Source organism: Ylistrum balloti, unplaced genomic scaffold (assembly GCF_031769215.1).
Source record: "Ylistrum balloti isolate Yb309-2 unplaced genomic scaffold, AGI_CSIRO_Ybal_v1 Utg370242, whole genome shotgun sequence".
NCBI lineage: Eukaryota > Metazoa > Mollusca > Bivalvia > Pectinida > Pectinidae > Ylistrum > Ylistrum balloti.
In genome coordinates, this window is record NW_026782196.1 from 2,648,457 (window position 1) to 2,671,799 (window position 23,343).

The window sequence follows — 23,343 nt, forward strand, 5'->3', positions numbered from 1 at the left end:
CTAATTGCTGGCGAACATGTTCTTAGAATGGTAAGGTCTATACCACATGGTGACGATGGTGTAATGCCATGTTGTCTAGTATTAGTGTATATATATCTACATTAACAAGAGACGGCATGAAAGCGTGTTAACAATTCCCTATTGTGGTTGAATACTTTTTCACATTTTAGGAACGCATAGGTTTAAACACATTAAGAGTGTAAATCCATTTGAGTAAAATTGTGATTATATGTTATGTCGTTGTGAACATGTTGCAGAAATGAACGTAAACACATTAATTGATGACGAATATATATTCATTATGCATGTTTTGTTCATGTGTTTGTATCACGTTCGTGTTGCAATTATGTAATTATCAGTAATGATATAAAAATCCGCGTCATTTTCATGGAAAATGAATTGATATTTCCAGATTGTAATGAATTTCGAAAAGGTTATTTCGATTTTATTGCATTTCAAAAAGGGATATAAACACATATGTACGACTGAAAATGTCACTGAATTAGAGCTTTCTCTGTTCCTGATTGAGACCGAGTTGATGTATGCGATATAAACACTACATTGGCATTAGGTTATTGCTACTTTTCGACCTGTTCCTAAACAAGATCGCGTGACACACACACAAAAAGTGCTAGTGTTAAGGAGCCCGTATCAGATTTGCTATCGTGAACTTGAAATTGGATTGTTCGTGTTGTCTACATTCTTTTCCAACGATGTACTTTAGTCTGCATGTGTACTATACTGAGATATTTATATGTATTTCGCTGATGTGAATAGAAACTTGGGGACTGCGTGCTGGACATGGTTGCATTCACCGAGAGAGATTATGTACACATCTTGTAAGACGACATTGTAATTAGAACATCAGCTCTACAGAATGTTATTGAGTGACACATAAACCCTACGGTGAAGTATTATTCTATATATCCTACATGTGTATGGTTCTATTTTGAATTTTGCCAAAGTAAAATTCATAATTCACCGATATATATTGCAGTAAAAGTAAGAAGGCTTAAAACCTCTCTCTTATTACAAGGTATACTTTGAAAAATGTTGTTATCTATTAATTTAAACAACAAAAAGGCAAGATAAAGATTCTAATCTACAAATATGATAACCAGGTATCTATAGTTATGAAATAAAATATACAGTATGAATTGCAATTTTCACAGTAAAAAAATTCGTGATTTCGTTAAATAATTATATTTTGAAAAATTGAAATTTTGCGATATGGATGTCACAGAATGTCTAATGCACACGTTTCTTTATTTCATGGGTTCATTTTTTGCGGTAACGTTAGTAAAATCACGTTATAGCGAAAATATCATCCCGCGTAAATTACCGACTAGACGGTATATCTCGGGAAACAGCTTACTTGATATTTATATATTTACTACCTGATTTTCATACTATTTTTTCTACTATAATAACAACTACTGTATTATTTTCAAACAAAGATGTACATGTATATTAGATTATTTTCAATCCAAAACAGCATCAGGGAAACTTTTCTTGCAATTGTGCGGGCTTATGAATGGAAACTGCTTTTACCATGTAAATACTGAAAGTTCTAGCCAACATAAGTAGCAAGTCGCTGTCCTTAATGCATAACCAATAGATTACACGGGATTTTCAATGATATCTAGTTGTATATGCGATGGACATAGTCATGCAATTTCTTGTTATTTGAAGAAAATACATTACCGATATCTCTGAAAATGGCATTGTAGGATGTCGCAAGGTCTTGGTAGCCTGTTTGGAGATCTGTCAGCCAAATTCCATAAAGGAATTGTTAACTAAAAATTGAAGAATTTAAAGAATTTCTTCATTTGTATAATTCTTTTTTGATTTTGACGTATTTATGACAAAACACACCACAGTAAAGTTCACAACGATATTTCTGTACTGCTGTTTACACTCGTTAAAAAGGAAGCTCCTTAACAAGAGGGCGAATCCGTTTGTAATGGGGTATGGAAGTGTAAAAAATTTTAAAAAAAGGCAAAAGACTTTTTCGAAAGAGTGTTCAAAATTTATTGAAAGTTCTGTAGAGTTTTTAAAAATTCCATATGCAATCTATTTCAATTCTTGAGTAGCAGTTGTACTACAAGGCTGTGATCCTAATTGATAATTCTTAAAATGGTCGAAAGAAACTTTCATAAAAGTTTGATTAGACACAAGACAAGCCAGCAATAAAAAGTTGTTTATATGGAGTGTTGCGATGTTTAGGAATCCAGTATCAACAAGAGAGGCCCGTATCATTATCAATACTCGGCAATCTAAATGATAGTAATGCTGATGCTTGGTTGGCCAGTACATTGAAATTCTTCTTTAAAAAATGAAATTAAGGGTTGTCTCCGTTATCGAGCAAATCTAGTTCTTTTGCTATGCAGGGAATGTAATAATGTATTTTCGTCATGCCGTGCAATTAATGAAAAATGTTTCAGCGATAGTTTATGCCTTTTATGAAAACTCTTGAACGTACAATACTTAATGCCTCAGTTACTATGTTCCCACATGGACTACTGTGATAAGTAAAGGTACTGTAGCACAAAACCATATCGCAGGTGTAGTAGTTCTAAGGCCATCTACATAATGTTGTAGCTACGGAGGTATGAGCGCAATCGGCTTAGAGGAACTATATGAGGTGACAGCAGTATTATTTTGTATTGGAAGAATATTGGGATATTAGCCTTGATTAATTATTAGTGTAAAATACTGCGGATGTTGACAGCAAACTAAACTTCCTTAAATTGCCGAGTTGCTTGAATATTCCAGCTTTCCGTACGGAAGGCTTAAATATTCTTATTTGTGCCACATCATCAATTATTTTATGACGTCTCCAAACTTGTTTCCAAAGGTCACCAGGACCAGTAATGGTATTAGCTGAATCCACTTAAAGTTTTCGTAATACGAACAGAGGAAGCAAATACAAATTAGTTCGAGCATGATAGACAAATTATGGTTTCTCCATAGTCGATAAACGTGACAGTGTATTCGCTTGATTTACCGTCTCATGATAAATTAATCACGGTATTGTAACGTTTATGGACATCTAATGTAATTAAATCGAGATTTTTTTCTCTTTCATAACCATATTTTTTTATTGATCTAATAATATATGAAGCGTTTGGTGATTATGCCCTATTTCCATCCTTGAAAACAGCAGTGATTCTAAGCATTCATAATTGATGTTCTTATCTTTCTTTTAAATGTCATTGATCTGGAGCTTAGTCCATTGACATATATTTGGTTCTTGTGTTTGTTTTCTCTTTGTCTTTTTAAGATTCTTAGGTACATTTTTTAACATTTTACATTTTAAAACCAACTGAATTATAAACGGCTACTCACAGAAAAGTCCAAACATTATTTGAAATACAGCACGACACTCTCACATTCTTTATAGCCGTTAACTAGTGAACAACACGTTACAGCAAAGAGAACTGAGGTGACACCTTAATGTCAAGGACAAAAAAAAAAAATAAAAAAAAAAAAATAAATAAAAAATCAGAAAAGTGGAGACAACCAACCAGACGGCTGAAACTAAACAACACCTTATACATTTTTATTGTTTTCACTAAATAGTTAATCATGTTTAATTATATTACGTGTAAGGCTTGAGCGAACTTAATATAATCAGGATGCATCGTTAATAACACTTTAAGATCTCTTAAGACAACCTCCGTGTTTGTTTGGCTTATTATTGTCGACTTTTATGTTAAAGATGCCTTGGCAAATTACGACGTGCTAATTAAAATATGTCAATAAGAGCTCTCCTTGGTATGCTGATTGCTTGTTTTTAAACAGTATGAGAATTTGACTTTATATATAAACCAGTTATCCATGTATTTAAACCTCATTCGCTAGTATCACTACATTGTTTTATGTTAATTTTGACCTAAGTGTTTTACACCAAACGCTCCGTGAACTTTCTAAAATATGTGTGAAATTAGACGTTGTAAGATGCACACTGTGAATTATTACATATATATACATAAAAAAAACCCGCTACGTGACCATTTTACGGAAGCGTATTCCAGCCGCGTTGTGTTTTATTTTATCTCGAAATTTAGAGATTGCAACTCGAAATTGCGAGTTAGTAATCCGAAATTTTGAAATATTGACCCAAAATTTCGAGATAACAGCTCGAAATTTCGACTTATTAACTCAAAAATTTCGAATTACTAAATCTAAATTTCGATTTACTATCTCGAAATTTCGAGTTAAAATAAAACACAACGTGGCCGGAATACGCTTCGTACTATTCTACTCTTTGGCTGATGTATATCAAATATATAGAATATTCAGAAATATATTTGGAAATTCTCCCTCCACAATCTAAATACGTAACATGAAATCGGATTACACAAGTACACTAGATAAACAACCATGGTATTAATTTTATCATTCTGGTATTGATGGATAGAAAGCAAGCGCAAGTTTTATTCCAGGCATGCAATAATCATTTACCAACACAATAAGGAGATGAAGGATTGAAATGGATGAGAATTGTATAAATAGAATATCATTCCGCCCACAAGCGTATTTTCAGGTTCAATGTGTGGGAGGGATACTGCCCTCTGTAGAATTAATACATCAGAATATCAATCAAATTCTCTGTTCAGTGGGTCATATTCAAATGTTAGGTGTTTATGAAATATAAGGCAAACAAATGATATACGTTTTGATTAAAACCTTTGTTACCACTTTGAATTCTAATTTGTTTTAAATTTGTATCGTAGTTACCAATGATCTGGATTTTAATGCTGACCGTCAGGAAACGGATAAACAGGTGGTACTATCCATTTTACATTGAAAAACTGCACTTTTTCCTTTTCTATATGCGTCCTTGACATTGCTAAATAACATACGCTGTAAAGGTCATTTTAATGGTTTTAATGATGTATGGTAAAGTGTCTATGGCTATTTACATAGGGGACAAGTGGAATAGGAAGTCAGCGTTTGTGAAGAAGCATCATTATTGCATACGATCATTTTGCTATTTTCTGTTGATCAACTGTACCTTAACACATCTTTATACAACAGAGGGCCATTATGCCATGTTTGACATTCAACACTGGAAATTACTACTAAATGGATTTTTTATTTGCACATGGCAATAATCATGTGTTATATCGTGTAACATAAAAGGTTTACAAATCGAAGACACAGAATTGAATGGCACCTTTTAACATACATTTAGGTACAATGGAGTTATTCAACGAAATTAACGAGTAAAACTGCATCCTAGAACTGATCTATTTGGCAACTGATGAGGAAATTCCTAATGAACGATAAGAAAGCGTGGGAAGTGAGTAAGGAAAATCCTAAGTGAACGATAGGAAAGCCTGGGAAGTGAGTAAGGAAAATCCTAAGTGAACGATAGGAAAGCCTGGGAAGTGAGTGAGGGAAATCCTAAGTGAACGATAAGAAAGCCTGGGAAGTGAGTAAGGAAAATCCTAAGTGAACGATAGGAAAGCCTGGGAAGTGAGTGAGGGAAATCCTAAGTGAACGATAAGAAAGTAAAACTCTAGAAGGGGAGTGACACTAGCCCTATAATTCCATAAATTTCATTATTTCTATATATCTGGTCATTTTGGAACCAAGTCAAGTGCATGCATATATTCGAAACATGGTTTAGTTAAAATGAGGTCGAACGAAATTCTTGCAATACTTTTGGTTTTTCCCTCTAAGGCGAAGCTATTTGATGATAAAAACACTTGCCTACTCCTAAAAACCACATAAAGATTTACTCATATCTGCCATAAAATAACAGAATGAGATAGAGTATCGTACAGAGTAACCGTTTTACATTGGGACATATTCCGAGATACGACAGAATTTAACGAGAGCAGCAATCCGCAGGTGCAACTGCATTAATCATGTTTTATAGCGTGCAGACGAATTAAGTAATCAAGTATTGCTTAGAAAAAGCTCGTACCAATTTTTTTCGCAAATGTACACTTCGCATTTTAACAAGCATTACATTTGGATTATAGAACAACATATCAGTATGAATTTAGTGTACGTTTTAATCATGGGATACAGAAATGCAAACTACCGTCTTCCAGAGAGTCTCAGATTAACCCGTTTTACGACATGGTTTAACACAGTCGAAATCTAGTTTACGTCAGGGCGACATTCATTCAGTATGTTTAATATCAAACGTTACAACCCTATTCAGTGTCTTCTAGTTTTTTTTTTTTTTTAGATATTCTAGTTTGATCTTTTTTACTCATAAATGCCAGGTAGAATAATAAAGACATATGATACACCTGGTTCGTTACGAGTTATAGAGTCTGCCCGAAGGTTGAAATCTTTCTTCTATAAGTTGTGGCGGTATTCTTATTGGTATTTGCCCATTTGAACGTCTACGCACTGAAATGTGGATGATAATTAAAATTCACAGTCCTCTGTTTATCAACCGAGATAACTCATTTACTTGTTTTTCATCAATGCAATTATAGATAGTTATCATAGCGTATTTTCACAAAAGTAAGATAAATTTTATTCCGTAGATAGGCGGGCTTGCCTATGGTTTGCAAAAACAAAATCATGTTATGTGATTGAAACATTTCTCATATCAATCGTTGATATAAAAGATAACAATCCTTCCCTTACTGCTGTCTTCAAATTTCACACATATATCTAATATCTTTAAGTTCTTACTCTCGTGCACAACAACGTTCGGAACGTAATGTCTACAAATGGGTAAATAACAATGAGGACATCACCACAAAAATCTTCAAACTTATAATATAGAGTTTCTTCAACTTCAGAAGCTTCAAGTTATCTGCAGCATGGTATCAAGAATTTTAGAACTTTCAAACTGAAATAATAAACAGACGACGTGGTGAGTCACAAAAAAAAAAAATAAAAAACACCAAGTAATTAATCTATATCTTATTCGTTCAAAACGTAATTTAGGTCTACTTTTTACCAGGACGAAAAAAACTGACTCTAAGGACAAATAGATATGTCAATAATGTATATGAGTAATGCTTAACATATCACCTGTGTGTCAGAAAATGAGCGCAATATCCTATTACCATTCTGAACGATTAAATAACGATTTGTTCGTAATGTGAATGAATTTATTGCTGACACTGATCACTGGCATATCTCAAAATATTGATGTAAATGTTTTACAGATAAATGAAGTTAGAAACTATTGACATGCAGCTTTTCCATATCAATGAAAATATTAATATTGAAAGGAACATCTGAGAAGTAGGAGAAAATTGTACAATTAATAGACTACTAGTCAACAAAACTCTACGCTCGAAAATCCTGTAAGTACTTTCATAAAAATCCCAAGCGAAAGTATTGACAAAGCCGTCACTGCGGAACCAAGTTTTCAATTTGGTTAACCGGCACAGTAATTGTTCCAAAAAACTGCAACGTTAAGACACCAGTCACAAAAAGAGATGCTGGTACTACCGCAAAATCACAGCTAAAGAATGACAAAGATGCAATAAATCCACCATGTTAAATGTCATTATCAAATAAATATACCGGTATTGCTTTAAAAACACACAGAAGGGAATGTTCCATTCCCACAATGCGATGCGAATACTGCTAAAGACGGATGATAAACTAAACCATTTACATTTCATTACTATTTATACAAAGCAATGATATTATTGCTCCGGTTCCAATAACTATATCATTCGCATACAATGATGACTGTATTGTTTTGCTCCTGAAAACTGCTGCTTTGTTCCCTAAAATTCCTCTTGATCACAATGTCACTTATAACAAAATAATGACAATTTTGCCCCTGAAAGAAAATTTAATTACGTTGTCAGTTGCTGAAAACAATGACGGTATTGCTCCCGAAAATCCCGCTTGATTACAAAGTCACATAAAAGAACGTGGTATTGCTCCTGAAAATCCCGCTTGATTACAATGTCACGCAAAAGAACGTGGTATTGCTCCCGAAAACTCCCAACTTGATCACAATATCATTCACAAAAAAGAAAGACAACATTGCTCCCGAAAATCCCGCTTGATTTCATTGTCATTCACACAAAGCAATGCCGGTATTGTTCCCCCACCCCCAAAACCAAACTTGATCCCAATATCATTCAAACTAAACAATGACGGTGTTGCTGCCGAAAACCTCGCTTGATCACAGTATCATCCCATAGACATGCCAGTAACGAAACTATCGCTAAATGACAAAATATAGCTGCATTAAAATGCGACCGTGCTGTTTTATCAAAATCACTACAAATCAAGGGTAGATCACATATTGAAAACAGCAAAATTATGTCGGTATGGTCAGCAATGCAATTCGCAGTAAAATTGCAACGATGAAAACCTTCTTGTTGGTATGGTTTGCATTGTTGAATTGCTGGTTCATTAATTAATATAATTTACAACAAATAGACAATATAAATTGTAAACAGACATTCATGACTACTTGCTTGCCTTACACTGATATATTTACATTCAGATAAGCTGTTATAATGATACATTGGCCTGAATTGTATACCATCACGAGACTAATTAGTTTAGACATTGGCTGAAGTATCGCCATGCCTGTGGGGGACCACATAAACAACCTGTCAAATCAATAGACTACTACTAATGATTATTCATATCAGGTCAGCAAATATCCGATGATTATTTTAAGAAAAATATATACTCACTGATAATTGCACCAGTCAAAAGATTTCAGTGATCAATAATGCAAAATTCGATCCATTTACAGACGGTGAATGTAATCATTATGGTTGTGCATAGTAACGTAATGCGCATGTATCATATTTAATAGCACTGTTCGGGATTATACCCAAGTATATATTCTCCAAACATCCCTTTCAAGATACAGAACATATTCATTCTTTCCTATTTTAAGAAAGGAAAAATATAGTATGTCATCTAATGTACAGTATTATTTTATTTCACTGTCTTGAAATCTCAGCACATACAAATTTTTGGTTCGTGATGTTTTGATGTTTTCGTTGCGTGTAAATTAGGAGCCACGTCTTTTCAGTGAGCGAATGTGTGGGATTTGAATTGTTGACAATAGCTGGAAACGTCAGCTACTTGAGCATTCTCAGTCATATCTCCAACATATTTATCACGACATAGAGAAACCAGTGTCCAGAGACACGTAAAGACTTTTATGCACTTAAAGATGTCACTTGTAAATCAATTCATGTCGACATCCTCAATCATTTGAATCATCTCTGCTTGACAAAAGACATGGCTAAGTGGCTTACAGGTTATGCATTTATCCGTAATATCTCAATTCTTTGACCATATTCTGGAGTGGTGAATCAGTCTAGGCATATCTAATGTTAAGCGCACATTTGACTTCGATGATGACACAAAGAACATGCGACACTGCGTGAATGTCAACGGGTGCAAACGAAGAACGAGCATAAATGGTATCAATCGTTGATATAACGTAAGATTAGTATTTAGTTCTCAATGTCTAAAGAACAAATTGTCAATATCATCACATGTTTATATATGACACAATAAATGTCATTTTATATCAATATCAACGTGCGAATATAAAATGTTTTATCATATATAGACCATGTTTACACCACCACACTGTCTAAAGTCAGATTTACGATAATATGTTGTGTTAAAGGTGTTCCAGCCAACGGATGTTCTTTGTTAAATCGCTTGCTCATTGGTACTAATACAGTTTAACTCGGCACATCAAGTAAAACTGATGCATGGGAAGGAAGCTGACAAAAGCTTCAGATTTCTGTTTAGTTTTTTGACAAATCTAAAATCACTTCTATTATGATCAAATTTACCATACACATACATATACAGGTCCGCTCCAATGTATCCAAATTCCACAGGTACCACAGAGAAACAGTACTCAAATAGGCAAATAGGTATTACAACTGTGTGATATATTAGCCTCATATGATAACATCACTCATAAATAGATTTTGATTCGATCAATATCGCCAGATCCCTCTAGGGACAGTGTAGGATCACTAGCAACATAGTAGCAAATGGATAAGCTGATTACGTGGGTAGTTTAAATAATCGTACAAAGGAAACTATTGATAGACTCTTACATAGGCGTGCTCCTTGGGCAAGGATATATCAACGCGAGTTGTCAGCACGAGGCAAGCCTCCGAGCTTCAATATATGTGTGGCTGTTTTTATTACATACTAAGGAATAAAATAATAATAATAAAAAACAGTAACAGATCTTAAGTTATTGAAAAATTCATTCACCGTGCCAGCCATCATTAATGCAATGACACTGTCAGTTTGTGACATGGTTACGGTATATAAAATAATGCCGCTATCCTATGTGACAGAAACATACTGTGTGCCGTCTGTCTTATCATATCCTATGTGATAGAAACATATCGTGTGCCGACTGTCTTTTCAGATCCTATTGTGAGATAGAGAAAATGTTATCGGATGCTGTGTTGTCATGAATATTCGGTGATTATTACAATGTGCATAAATTGTTGATCCTACAAATTACTGTTCTAATAGTCGTACCATCATTGGTAGAGTCGTGCAGTCTATAAATCACAAGTTATGAAAAGACACCTGTACATCACTTCAGAATCTCCTTCCACATAGACTCTCCTTCATCCACCATAGTCGCGTCTAGAAACTTCTCAATAATTATGTCAGAAATGAAGCTGCCCTACCACGAACAGATATCACAGGGATCCATGCTCTTCCATAGTAATACAAGGAGGATATATCGTACAGCAATGCCCCAGTCATTCGATCTGTCTCTGCAACGAGACTGACAAATACATTTCCACCAAGACAAATGTCATGACCAGTGTAAATAATTTCAATGTCGATATTGTGAATTTCCATTTGGAATTAACAAACTTGTTAACCAAAATGTGTAAGATTGATGAAAGGCGATGAAGACTATGGGTTTCATGGTCATTTTGTTTCCCAGTGCTATATCTATAACAATGAACATATGTTCAGTGCTGATAGGTATACCTACTGGTTTCATTGTTCTCAATTCAGAGTTTCTCTCCCCATTTTGACTATGATTAGTTAATATCGCCGATGAAGCAGAAGACACTATAACTCTACTTGTTCTTTACCAAGGTCATTACTTAAATTTTTCTTTTGTTCATGATTTGACCTTTTTTCACCGATAAATGAATTAGGATTATGAATCTTTTCCCATATTGGTGCAACCAGTTGTTTTCTTGAAATATGCAACTTTTTGCGATTTTTTCATAGATTTTTGATAAGAAATCAGATGATTTAACACATATATACTATAAATATAATTTTTGATCACTACACATATACACGTAAAAAATACCTTCTTCATACGTAACCATATACAAGTAAAACAATATATTAGTATGAATTAATTTCCTGTAAATATGCCGTATCACTCTATGACGTCAAATTCCTATAGATAATACCGATGATTGTATCTACCGACTTGTAGTTCAAACACAATTAAAAATGTTTTTGATTCTTTGAACTTTAAACTTTGAACTTCAATTTTACCAAGCTGTGCTAGCCAATCAAAAGGAATAACACAATATCCGCTCTATTTTTAGAAAACTTGTGAAGATTATTCTGATACCATTGACATGTTCCCTCATATATGCTGTTACCTCTAGTGGGTAGTAACGATTGGTTAAGACAATGTGAAGTTATATATCATTGAATAATATTCATGACAATTAAGCTTTATTTAAACCGATACAAATCTCTGGCACCAAGTTTTGTTTTTTAAGCCTCATGGCGATATGTTTCCTGTCCAAATTTTGTTTTTGGTTCGTGAATATGCCGTTCCGTTTTAACTAAACTTGTATAAATTATGTGATATCTTCCAGGAATGGAAGTTATCAGATTGTCACGAATCCAATGTCGACTTTGATCCACGTCTCAGTTATTGGTATTGGATTTCTGTGATAGATTCCGTTCCTCATCGTGCTTTATTGATAATAATATCTGCTTGTGTCATTAGAAAACTCCATGCTGACAAAAAAGTATTACATCCATTCGATCTGTTGTACGATATTAAATCCTAAAAAAAAATGATTATACTTCCTGGTATTTGAGTACACTACAGAATATTGGACATTCGAGTTGGTCTTTTAAATAGTTTATGGGTGAAAGTAATTTGATATTCCACCGCTACTAAAGCAATTAATTACATACCGGTCCCTTTATGTCACCACAACCCGTCTATTGATATATTGTAAACAGAGAAGATATGCCTGAATACACAATATGCATATACAATTTTCTAAATACCAACTCATAATGTTTCAAGGCCTAAGATAAATGTCAAGGCCACTTTTGAACAGTAAACTGATAAGGCGAGGTATATCATTATTGATTATTTATAACTTCTTTATTGCATTCGAAGAATTACTTGTAGTATGTTTTCTTTCCTTCTGTATTTCAATATTCGTCCGACTTGATTTATTTTTGTAAAGATATTTTAGAAAAAGTGTTCAATTCTACGATCTAGCTTTATTAGAGTCGGTTTATATTTTTTAAAACGTTACAGAAGCAAGGACATATTTGGTGTTAAAGGTTTATTCGTTTGAGTCGATTCACAATCTTAACACTCTATTGCCAAGTGTACAAGATACACGTTTGTAAAATGATCTTCAGGAAACTTTTGTCTAGAAAAAGAGTCGTCTTCACTTAACTCTTTGCATGGTAAACTTCAGTTTAACTTTTAAAAAATGCTAGCTCTGCCTAACACGTTTTAATCTAAGTCTTATGGTTTTGGGCCCTCGAGCGAGCCGTGCTGCTGTTTAGCAAAAAATTAAAATGTGCTATATTTTAAAGAAAAATACTTGCTTTTCAGTTCAGGCGATTCTGAAATGTTTTTATATTCTAGAATGCCAAGTTCTAAAAACATATCAGCAGCCATTTAGACATCTAATAAAAAGCAAAAACAACTTGAAGTCCAAATGATGATACATACTTTCATGGCAGCTGTTGTGAATACTTGTTTCGGATACAAACTGTGTAGCGATAAAGGAGAACCGCGTCAAGTTGTCAGATTTATATCAGCATTATTGACATTGCCGAAGACTTGATGGAGGTGAAAGCAAAGTCTGGCCGTCCTTATCAAGACTCTAGGCAGTACCAAAAAATAATCCTCCCTTACCCAGAAATTTTGATGTCGCCCGTATAGAACAATCACTGAATGGCCAAAAAGTAGAAGTAGATGCCAAATAGGAATATTTGACGGCTAAACGTTCATAAAATGTGTTAAATATTAATTTGTGTTTCAAACGAGAGCTGCTTTCATCGATTCCATATGTAGCAATCATCGGAGGGATGTCGATTAAAGAGTGGGAACGCAACTTTGATGTCCAGGGTTCGAGTCTCTGAACGGATGAAGAAAGGTCAGTGGTCACCTACTTGACCTAGTGTGTTTTTTTAAGTACTCTGCTTTTCTGTCACAGCAAGACCCCTCGTGCGCTTCTATCTGGGTAAGCTAGAAGGATAAGTAAAAGTTAGAATAACTTGTTTTGCAATTGTTGTAAAATAAATAAAGTTTTATTGAAACAGTGATTGTGTTTCTAAGACCAATAACTCTATGTACATGGAGAATGTTGGTAGTTTGAAGAGTTAAAAAAACTGCGACAGAATTGAACTGGGAAATATATATATATAGCATATATGATACAAGACCGACAATGTTTGATAAAATATTTGAATTCCTCTATTACTTACCTGTTTTAGACAATAAGTATAATCCCCATGTTACAGTATATACAAAATGTCTGGGCACTAGGGGGTTATTAAAGCCCCTGATAAAAAGTCTAAATTTTATGATATAGTTCCTTCATGTCGATTAGTATTTCAAAAACGTCCTACAAGGAGTTGTCAGCTGAATGATGTTGTTTACTCATAATTTGACATCTTTCATCTTATTTAACTGTCTTTATATTTTATATACTGATGAGTATCTAATAGAATGATTACAAATAGCTAATAAGTAAGCTAAAACATCATCAATAACAACAACAACAACGATGATGACGACATCATCAACAACAACAACAACAACAACGACGACGACAACGACATTATCATCAACATCACCGTCAACAACATTAAAAACAACACCACAACACAGCAGCAACATCAACAATAACAACACAACAACAACGACATAAAAAACAAAAAACAACAAAAACAACAACAGCAAGAACAACAAAAACAACAACAACACGCGTTTGATATATAAGATGACATTGTTACGGAGACCTTCACATTCGTCTGGTATCTTCTTCCAAAGCGTCTGTTACTAGATACTACGGTCAATACTTCAGGTCACACATGTTTGTTCAACTCATTTAACAGAGAATTAGCTGTAACTGAAAACATATAAATCTCTTGACAAATGAAACTTAACCGATTTGAAAAATCAATAAAACGAACATTTTTAGAAGACGCAATGCATTCTGAACAGACACTGTTTTTAAGCCCGAGTGTGATTTTATATTTCACTGATTTATTGTTGTCGTGATCTCAGCCTTCATGTTAAGATTCGATAATGCTGTTGTCGGATTCTGACGCTGATGTTACTAAATGCCATTTGTATGAATACGAAAATATCAAAGATTCTATCATTAATACAATGATAAACAGTTATAATTTCCTACAGTATAAAAACAAAGGCTTACTGCTTTATTACTAACTAATTACTTTTAAAAATATAGCATGAGCACTTTATCGTGTTAGACTTGTCTACATGAGCTACCAAGAACGCGTTTCCTTGTCAGTATAATTATGTGCGCTGATTGCTATTAACTGTCTTCAATATAGGGTTATTTGGGTAACCCGTATTGATCACAAGACATACAAGAATGCAAATGTGAGAGGAGACAGTACGGTTGTACTTGATTGTGTATAATGCTGTAGATCTAAAACCACGTGTACTTTGACGTTATCACAAAACCTGTTATAGCTCCACGACGCAATCTCGCCTTATCTCCTAACACTATTTTTAGTGGCAAATATCAGCACCGGACGGCAGTTTAGTGTGATGATGACGTATACATTCAGATGAAATCTAATTGACATAACTTGATAGTTTCGAGTTTTAGTGACAATACAAAGAAAACTGATTATAGCCTTCTTTGTCATCAAGTGAAATTTATAAGTGTAAACAATGACAACTTTTATTATTCATTCGTTAACGTGAACACTTTGTGGTAAAAAAATGAAAACATATCTCATTCATTCTTTACCGTGTACAGCTTGTGGTCAAACAATGACTACTTATATCCTCTATTATGAATGAAATGAGAAGCTTGAACATTTTGGTGAAAAAGTAGCATGGAAGATATGAAAAACATTACGGACTAAAAGTCCACCAGCAATTTCATAGATTGTACAAAACACACAAGTCAACAGTGTCTTTAAATGCATTTAGAGTCTGAGAAAATAGAGCCAAACAGTTATTAACACGGCATCATACAGCCGTTTCGTCTCTTCGTCTTACAAGTGTATGATCCAGAATGTGCAGAGGTGTCATCCGTATATGTATATTACATTTTTATTATACATCAGGCAAAGGTCACATGTCCTTATAAAGGTACTTATTCACCATTAACTACATCTAATATTAAAATATGTTATCATTTGAAACGTTTTCTGTTCGTTCAATTGCTAACATTTAGGAATTTGGAGCACTTAATTATAAGTTTTTGCTCAAGTTGAACATGTCGTCAATAAACAGCAATATCATGACCATCTTTAAATTATTTCATAAGCTTAATTTAGAAAATAAAGATTTTGAAATAACTACTATGGTTATCATCGATCTTCAGTAGACTACAAAGAAAATAATGTCAGTTATCACATTATGAACGAGTTTTTTGACGAGTTAATGACTAGGTCGTCATTCAATACAAAACATCTCTTTGGAAATTTATGGAATGGTGTTTGTAAGTGCTATGGGAGATATTGTAACAGCCATGTGTTGGATGTTGGAACGAGAGGCTTTGTTGTACTAGTCAGCCTTCTATGACACTATAGACTGTGTATTAGGTTTACATACACCAAACTTACTGCTCAGAATCGTAACATGACATTGATGCACTCAGTACAATAGACTTCAGCATCACAAACTTTGTCCACTGAGGATCGGACTTGGTTTCTGGGATTTATTGTTTGGTGATTTGTCTAAGAAATGTCACCTCTGGAAAGGCTCTGAGTAGCTTCCATAGTTGATTGTTTCTTGGCTAGCCTGGCATTTTAGCATTGTGCTTTAGCGTCTGTATATCTCTTGGTTCGCCGTTAATGTATGTCATTTTTCATTTTTATAATGCATCAATCATTTCAATGTCGCTTGTCACTAGGAAATTATTCTTGCAGCCTGAATCGTATCTACACCTGAAAGAGGTTTCTGTTTAAAATGTTTTTCTGTTTTTTAAACACTGACGTCAAGGGATTTGGCTCTCTTAAATATAAGTGTCTGCTCAAGTTGAGTGTGCCATTATTAGGTAACAAATAAATAAATATCATCTTCGGAATTATGTAACTTTGGCTTACACTCATTCTATTTCTTCTTTCTTGATCTAACTTTGGTCTTAAGATATTGTAATATCACTGGTACCAAATGATTTGACGTTTTGCCCTTTACTGATATTGGTACTGAGTAAACTTTGAATTGCATACAGTATATTTCTACTGGGATTTTGTAATTGGAGTCACCTTTAAGGCTGATAGGTGCAAGTGTGAACAGTCTAGGTTTAGAAAAGTACTGTTGTTAAATGAGGGGTATAGTTGTAGCACATTTGAGATGGGACAGTGTTTCGCTTAATTGCTCAATAATAGTATTAGTGCGGTCTTAGGAGAACAATTGGGATCATTGATCCGGTGATTAACACTTCTTCAATGCAATTTCCTGTACTATAATCTGTATTACTTAACATTACCAAAACTGCGTGCTGTATGTTTGATTATCTTACTTTGTTCATGTATGTACTACCGAGAGTAATATTTCTTATCTCAACACATCGAAAATAACATGAAACATGCTATTCATTTGAAAGACCAATTGCACCCTCTAGACTAATACAAACAAATGGATGTGACATTGACCTGACGTGAGAAGATACTTTTTGGCTTCTACGCTGACAAAGCTTTGCCAGATAAAATGGCATGCGTGCGCATCATGATGAGACTAAGCTTTAATTACAACATGAGTGACGAATTTGCCACTTAGTCGGCACGTTTCCACGCGGAAATGTGTTCTTAAGTAGTCTATGTTTAAGATTATTGACTTACAACACGATCGGAACTCGAAATAAAACTCAATAAAAAGCTTGGCTGGAATACTGGATGAGCGTGTAAAAAAGCATCGACACGCAATCGATGAGAATAAAAAGAATTCTATACCATGTACAGCCATGAACAAAACCGTCACGAAACCACGCGCTTTGCATTTTTGTAAAATAATCTTTTTATAGAGGTATTAGGGTTGTTGCTATAGCGATAGTATAAAGGGTACTGAGAGCAATACATAAACATCAATATACTACTGCGTTACAGGCTATCCATGAAGAATAACTAGCATTCAAAGTATTATTGTGTTGGCATTTAATTTGCTACAGTTTCACTAAAACGCTCCCCAGACGCAAATTGTGTTAAATGTTATGATATTTGCATTTCTCTCTGTCGCACCTAAAAAAAATTCTAGCAAAACGATTTATATTTTGTAAATACAAACTTGCATGACGTTTAAATCACAAAACCTTACCTTTACAGGCTTGATGTTAATCTTTTAGCCTTCTTTGACGAGAATATTCAAAGATACCAGCCAATTTTTATCATACAAAGCATGGGGTTCATGGGTCAGGGTATGAACTTCGTGTAATATCTGGGTGATTTAAGCATCAAAGTAAAGACTTTTCATCATGCTTATAAAATATTCCTATTTTTGTATTTACACAATCACACAACATCAATGTGGTTATGAAAATAAAGCATTTACGTTACACATTGAAATTATTTATGGAATTTATGTTTGTAATATAGTGCATTTGGTGCAATAAATAGCAGAGTCGTGCTGTAAAAGGGCAACTGAGTTTATTTACAAAAGTCCGGCCAAAGCTGGCGTTTAACCAGCTGTACGAGTTCATGTAAGAGGACATCCACAAATTTACAAGGAGGAAAATTGGTAACGGAATAGCTTTGTTCCTCCTTCTTACATTCTACCCTTTATAATATGATACACGTCTTGGCATATAACGTATTGTTTACATTGTAAATATGCAACAAAGTTGACTTTTTATGTTACCATGGATACTAGGAAATGGGTCATTTAATAAAATAGTATTACTGATTATATTTGTTTGTTTGTTCTTTTTGGGTCTTGGTGTATATAAATGAACCCCACCACAAAAAGACAACAAAACAAAGCTATTAATGATAATGAAAATGATAATAATAGCTTCAGCCTTGACCAGATTATCTTGACGGATACAACAACACGAGAAGAGTGCTTTAATGAGCACAACGTTTGTACAGTTTCGCTCTCTCTAATAGGTACGAAACTTGCCATCGATATAACTTGAACTAATCTTTCCAGCACTAGAGTGTTGTTTGAATGAAATAAACGTGTTTATAGCATAACTATTGAAGATTCATGTTAAGTATAGTCAAAATGTTGTCAAAGTTGAGAGAAAGCTGGAGGGACTATTAATACCAGTTGTATTATAAATAAAATATTCCGAAATATTTATTTGAAGGGATTTTGTAAACTGTATCTTATATCATACTTGCATAACAAAGCGGCCACTTTATATAATTTATTTTTTGTAATTCTACGTCGTAGAAAAAAAAGCCTTACTATATACATGATCTTTTAGTGGCCGTTATTTATCTCCTGTTAGTAGTAAACTGACCACTCATTATCAAATATATTCACAACATAATAATCATCACTCAGTGTTATGACAACCCGCACTTTACAAATTATCTTTCCTTAACCGTTTTCAGCAGAATGATGATTCTTTAAAAATAGTTTTCTTAAGCACGTTAGCCGTCAAAATAGCGGAAAAAACATAATATCAACGATATTGTTTTCTCATCGAACGATACGACGTTCTATTTACTTTGTAAAGATATAGTGACTGCAACTTGCAGAGCACTAAACGTCATGTTATATTAACCAATCTAACCAACACACACACACACACACACACACACACACACACACACACACACACACACACACACACACACATATATATATATAAATCGAAAGTAACATATTTTGTATTTCGACCTCTGATACAGCCTGTCACCTTTATCAACAATAACAGTTAAATATCGGAAGTTAGATATTATAGACTGCTAAATAGTAGGTAAATATTGTATTCATCGACAATGGTAAAGTAAATGTTAATGTGAGATATAGCAGTTAGATATCAATGTCATGACAGTTGTGAAGTATATGGTTTGTGAAATAGCAGTTAGATATCAATGTCATGACAGTTGTAAAGTACATGGTGTGCGAAATCAAAAGTATCATTGTTATGAAAGTTGTGAAGTACATGGTTTGTGAAATAGAAGTTAAATATCAAAATATCATTGTTATAAAAGTTGTGAAGCACATGGTGTGAGAAATGAAAGGTAAGTATCATTGATATGAAAGTTATAAAGTACATGGTGTGATAAATAGCAGTTAAATCACATTCCAATGACAGCTGTAAAGTACATGATACGTGAAAAAGCAGGTAAATCTAATTATGATGAGAGTTGTGAAGTACATGGTGTGAACAAGCAGATCAGATATGGTTTGTCATAAAATAGCTTTTCAGCGACATTATCAACAAAAAACAAGGTATTGATTGTGAAATGAAAGCAACACAAACGAATATCAGATAAAACAGTGTCAGTTCCATTGTAAAATATGGTAACCATCATAACTCATATGTATGCTTTTGGATCCTATCAACTATCTGTTTATATGGTTAGTGTCGAGAAAGTAGATATATCGATATGGAGGAGAGATACCAGACTCCCCCTTCGTATCCTGTTATGTGTGATGCTATGTTGTCCCTTGTGAAATGCTGATGTTCTCCTGTCTCAGAATTAATTACCCGTCAGTATCAACACGGTTTTACACGTTACGTGACTATCTCCATGCGCAAACATGTGGTATTGACATTGTTTTGTTGCTGTCAGATATCGGTTAAGACGAAGAGTTGTGCAATCTTTGCAGTTATTTGTTAGTTACGACAGAATTTACCCATAATCGAGATTGAAACCAGATCATTGTAATGAGGACATGCAAACACTTACGAATGTAACCAACTTAGATTATGTTACAGATTAAGGCATCGGCGGCCGACATGGGCTGTCAAGGCTTTGATCTGCCTTCCTTGGTGATACGATCGGACCATGGCAAGCTAAGCCCTCCGGGGATCTGCTGTAGTGAAGACTCTATCGTCTTATCATAAGTCAAAGAGCCATATATTGAAGGCGAACATTGCAAGTGTAGCGATTCTTTAAGATGTCTTTGCTGATGGTCCCGTGGGATGTAAGTCAGAACCGTTCTATAGTCAAGACAAACAGGACTCAGACAGCCCAGACACGTATGGATCTGTCCTAAATATTCTACACAAACCGATTGTTATGATTGTATTAACCGCTGAAAGATCTCTAGATACGAATGGAATATACTGTCATCCTTCACATTATAGAACCACCTCTTTACATTTGTCCGAAGTATGTGCCTCTTTAATTTTTCTTCTGTATTTTCTGTGTCATCCATTTTTCTGTTAAGTTTCTTATATGACGATTCATTTGATTTTTTTAATAACCATTCCTACACGCCACATGTCATTGAACTTAGAATTTTTGTTCTTTTTCTTTGGTAAAGCACAAACACACCAAAACCTTCGTGTATTTGGTGCGGTTTGGTAAAAACATTTAACGGAAAGTGTAGTTATGACTGAATAGAAATTACAGATGTATTAAATTTGATCGGTTATAACAAAAGTAGTTTTAATTTGACAGCGTTCGAAATAACACTGGGTCCTGCATTAATCAGTCAGCGATTAGTTTCACACTTAAAGTGTGGTGAGTGGTGTTCCTCGGACAACAAAAATACCACTACAGAATCGCACATTTGTGCGATAGAAACACACAACGTGCGCACAGATGTAGGATTGCGACAAGTTTCATGTTGCATGCATCGTCCGCATATTGCACATCATTTAGCGTTGTACTATCCCACAATTGTACATCCACTTGATATGATGTCCATCCTTGATGTGAAAGACCATTCGTCATTATTGCCATCATCAGATTTAATGGCGTGGGCTTCGTATTTCGTCACACTCTCTCATTTCGGTGTTTGAAGAAGTAGAGTTTTACTTTCCTCAGGAAGACATAGACGTTTTACAACCAGTGGTTGTTGTATGTGGTATTTCTTTCATTACCCTAAACGATCACTTTTCACCAAACTGAATAATAAGCGTGATATCAACATTTTTTATTTGTTGCAGTTGATTGAATGTCCAAGTGTATTGAACAGAATAACACAACTTTTCGCGATAATTTTTTCACCGAGCTGTATGATAATTTTTTCACCGAGTGTAGGATAAATGTTTCACCAAGCTATGGAATAAATTTTTCACCGAGCTGTTAGGATAATTTGTTCACCGACCTGTATGTTAAACCTAATGATTTAAGTTTCCTATTGAGAGATGCAGATTAATGAAGATTATATGGAAATCTTACGGTAGACCCAATGCTATCATTGAGAAATATGCTATTTCTTTCATCGATTTGAAGTTGAACTTGTCTGATGTTAATGAGTATACCCATGGATTCGTTGTTGTTGACGTTGTTATTATCATTATTTCCTAGGCACTTTTTTCATTGACCTCCAAGTAAATCTCTCTTCGCTGTTTTTTAAAGCTGGAAATCGGTAAATACGGGTAAAGCATGAATAAAGTTATAATTTACACTAAGACCCTCTAAGCAAAAGACTGAGACAAGACGGTTCGGAGCAGAGGAATTGTCGCCCAAGGAATTGTGCTCTTATGCAAATTACTTCTCCAGATGAGAAGGATAATTTTGTTGCGTATTTGTTGTTCTAACTACTATAGAAATCTCATTTGTCTAATTTTAAAATACCTAAACGGCTTCTTTGTTTTTCAATGACCAGTGTAACAACAGGATATATCGGTAAGGACTGGTTCTAAGTATGAATAGTCTACTGTAAATCCAGGACAACGTTTCTATTGATTAGAAGAGTGAAAGAATATATAAAATTGTGCTTTCAGTCTTCGCCTACAGGAGCAACACTCGAGAGTTACAGGGATAATATACAAGACATAACCATAACTATCATTATATACCTTGATATTCTTTATTTCTAGGTGGTTTGAGAATTATTGGAATCGTTAATGTCACATACATCATTACGACTAGTTCTATCTTCCCCCATCAAGCCGTCTGGAATGACAGTTGATCTCTACAAGGACTACGAAACACACGCACATCATGCTCTCATCTGTTTCCGTATATATTTGATATTTTGCAATGAGATTGTGAGAAAGTTAGGTTGATTCTCCACTGCCTTATTGTGACGTCAAGGAAAGTAGGAGAGTTTCTTTAGCTGTCCAATCGTCCGTGGATATAGTCGCTATATGGCTTTGGAGTGGCCATGAAACGACGTCATATCGAATATCTTCTGCTATTAATTAAACATAAAAATATCTGACACATAGGAATTGTTTAAGACGAATAGACAATGCTAGAAGTGATGCGGACCTACCAAGCAGCTACATAACAAAGATATGGTAGACATGCGTTGTCTCCGGTGAAAGCCCGAATAAAAGTTCCTAATTTATATGAAGCTTGTGGTATGTTCTTGATAGAAGAAAGAGTACATGTTGGTTAGCCGAGCTTGTCTTGGTAGCTGAGGTTAACAATATATTCAAAAAACTTTTTTTGATTTTTTTTTTAAAGTATCATAAAACGTGTTATGTGAACCATTCAACTTATATATCAATTTGTAATCTCATGGGTATAAGCGGCTGTTACCTTATCAAACAACTTTAAATGTTGTGACTGTAGATAAGGCATTCAATAACTTGATCCTTGTCTGCAAACATTATTACATTCCCTGTATACAAAAATATCTATATATTATGCAATCATTCCAAAGAGTTAACACTGACTAACCATGCTTCGGTATAACAACCATTTAGACTGCCTAATAAAGATAAGGATATGGACCTCCCCCGTTTATATTGGATCCCTATACTTCACAAGAATCCATATAAACAACGTTTTAACGTTGATCTCTCTGCTCAACCAAGCCTTTGTCTAAGCTACTAACTATCATTCTAAGTAATA